Raw genomic sequence first — 3,064 nt, 5'->3', positions numbered from 1 at the left:
CCCTGACCTCTAAATTACAACTTTCTATCTAACTTTGTTGTATAGTAATTAGTTGTTAGTCTCTTGTAATTAATAACAATTTTAACTGTTCTTCATGCAATTGTTAGACCTTATCTAAATCAATACCAATCAGTAAAGAAATGCCGGGGCCTCCCGGCAGCAAATTGGGGTTCCTGAAATAAGGGGCAGGGACTGGAAAAATTAGAAGAGAGACAAACACATCGGGTCCAGGAGGTCTGCAGCCCAAGCAAAAACTGCCGCCTCGTTTATTCTTAACACAAAGTTTTTATCCCCTCCCGAGACCAGGGCCCTCCCAGGTGTTACATCCAGATCGTTAATCAGGGAGCTGTTGAGGGTTACATTCATATGGTAAATCTCAGATCAATTGAACAGGAGAAGGCCAAAAAACAATAAGACAATCAAGCAATTATCTGATGCAAATCAAAGTACAGTTTGTTTCCACTCTTGCTCCCGACATATCCCCCGTCTTTATTTTAAAAGAAACACAAGTGCAATTTCTATTCTTTTCACTATCTCTAATATCTCATTATCCTGTCTCACTTTCCAAAAATGACTGGTCCCTTCATCTAAAGGGGATAGATGGGCGGAGATTCGGCTTCTGTGACTTCTTCAAGCTGACTCAGGGGCGTTGTCTCTGTGCTTGACCAGGGACCTTAAAAAGCCTAGCCTGTTTATTAGGGATTGCAAGGATTAGATATCAGGAATAATAATTTACTCCAAACTAGAGATCATATTTGACATTTAACAACTGCACAAACCATCTTTGGCTACAATAGTGTAGTTACATAGCACCCATTTGCAAAAGCCTTTTCTTGATTGTCTGGGGAACTAAATTTCTGCAACCTTAACAATGCTTCAGTTGTCAGATCTAAACAGATTAATAGAGACACAAGTCTCAGATCCACAAACTTTTCCTGAATTTGTGGCTGGTGTCAAAAATAAATAAATAAATAAATAAATAAAAATTTTGCTCAATTAGGGCTTTAAACTATCCACTATCACAGAAGATTGACAAGTTCCTGCCCAGTTATGAAAGGCACGGGCATTAGTAAGGCATGCTTACAAACTATTCTATGACCTCCCGGCTCTGATTAATTTGATCGGCCAAGCACAAGTGACTAAGATCTGACACCATCTCTGCCATCCAAGCAGAGGCTTTCTGCGTCGTGTCCCAGTAGAGTTTCCCCACACAGGGATAAATGTCCCATTGGCAATTCACTTGCTTAGTTGCTGGACTTGAACTCAGGGCCTGGGCACTGTCCCTCAGCTCTCCAGCTCAAGGCTAGCACCCTGCCACTGTGAGTCCTGAGCTTGGTGCTTGAGTGCTGTCCCCCAGCTGTTCAGCTCAGAGCTAGCACTCTGCGGCTTCAAGCTCCAAAGCAACTCTGCCTTAATAGCACTCTGCTGCCAGATTAGACACCACAATCTCACAGGGACTTTGCTTTGCCCGGGGTTGGCTCAAAACTGCAGTTTTCAGATCAGTGAGTCTACAAACGGCCATGTATCTCCAATTAGAGCAACAAGGTGGTAGACACAGAAATAGTCTCTAAGCATGAGCTTACCTAGAACCTGGAAAAGGCCAAAGTTACATCTGAATAAGGATTGCTGTTCTTCTCCAATGGGCTAGCTGGAAGTTACAAGAGCAAGCTGAATAGCAATTAAGCAATTACTTTGGTAGTCCTGATTTTCCTTTTCTCTCTTTCTTTAAACATATAAGACAACTTCACTTTCAAATATTGTTTAGAAACCCATTTCCAATGTTCTTAATAACTTTTACTGATACTGGCTTAAACAATTAACACCTTAGCCTTTATTTGCAATTGAAAAACCTTTAAGGGCACAAAGAGCTCCTGCCCTCAGGCCCCCTAGGGCCCAAGGCACTCCTCTTGCCTTTTAGAAAAAAGGGGCTCTTATGCAGTTTAGATTACTGTCTAAAACTCCAACGACAGTTTAAACTCAAATAACAGTTTTTCCCTAATGCAAGAACTATAGACATCAGTGCACCAAAAGTCCAAGTCTGGACTTAGTTTTCTTCCTTTTTTTTTTTTTTTTTTTTTTAAACATTCCTTTAAAATACTAATCACATTATCCACCTTTTACCATCAGATTTCTAGTGTCAGTTTGCAAGAAAGGACAGGCAAAGTTTCTGACGTTAATGAACAATTTTACATTTAAATCTCTAATACATGTTTCCAAACTTTAACTTAAAGTAATAAATCCCAAAATTCCCTAACACCTCTGAGCTGAACAGGATACAATGTTTACAATGTAAACAGCTGTATGCCCTGCAATAAAATGCAGATTTCAGGATCTAGGAAAATATTTACCAGTTTTTCTTTAAGACAACACAATAATTCTTTGAGACATTGTAAAACATCCAAACCTAATATTTTTCTTGAAGTTTTAAGCTTAGATTTACCCAACTGTCTTTGTGTTTAAGTATAAATTTATCCCCTTTTTTTTTTTTTTCAGCATGCTGACAATTTAACCTTGAACATGTTCACTCACTCATTCACACACATTCATACTCAAAGATCATAAAGCGCACAAAATTAATATCGGCCGTTCAATTTCCGGAAGTTTGTGTCAAGAGAGTTTTGCCAATTTTACTCTTACAGGTGAGAACCAGGTTCGAAACAAAACTTTTTGCAAGGCAACTTAGCTGGAATTTATTTTTCCAGGGCTTGTTACAACTGCAGACATGGGGGAGCGGCCATGCTAGGCCCAGAAATGTTCAAATAAATAACAAGGATGTGTGCTTGAGTACGCACAGAAAAACCATAAGGACCCACACTTAGAAATGGTACCAATTTTAAAGACAAAAACTGGACAAAGAAAAATATGTAACATGAACAAGACAGAGAAGCGGAGACTTTTAAATAATCAGACATTGACATATAACAAGAAAATTGGACTCAATCAGATACACTTAACAGCTATTTTTAGATTTAGACATGTCTTGCTGGTGGGACTCTCAGGTATGCCTTGATATTGACAAGAAACTCAGAAGGGGAAGGGGGGTCAAGGCGTCCCTTGACCACCC

At 39.4% G+C, this 3,064-nt stretch overlaps 1 long non-coding RNA gene across 1 annotated transcript; it reads right to left on the bottom strand.

The window, feature by feature from the left end:
• Positions 1–221: 221 nt before the first annotated feature.
• LOC150064643 (uncharacterized) lies at positions 222–2,238 on the bottom strand. Its single transcript, XR_016535178.1, has 2 exons — positions 1,584–2,238; positions 222–688 (listed from the first exon to the last, which is right to left on the bottom strand). It is a non-coding gene; the product is annotated as an uncharacterized LOC150064643 (long non-coding RNA).
• Positions 2,239–3,064: the final 826 nt, after the last annotated feature.

Source organism: Megascapheus bottae, chromosome 4 (genome assembly GCF_031878675.1).
Source record: "Megascapheus bottae isolate mThoBot1 chromosome 4, mThoBot2.hap1, whole genome shotgun sequence".
Classification (NCBI taxonomy): Eukaryota; Metazoa; Chordata; class Mammalia; order Rodentia; family Geomyidae; genus Megascapheus; species Megascapheus bottae.
Note: the sequence above shows the minus strand (reverse complement) of the source record. Positions and strands in the feature narration are given on the sequence as shown.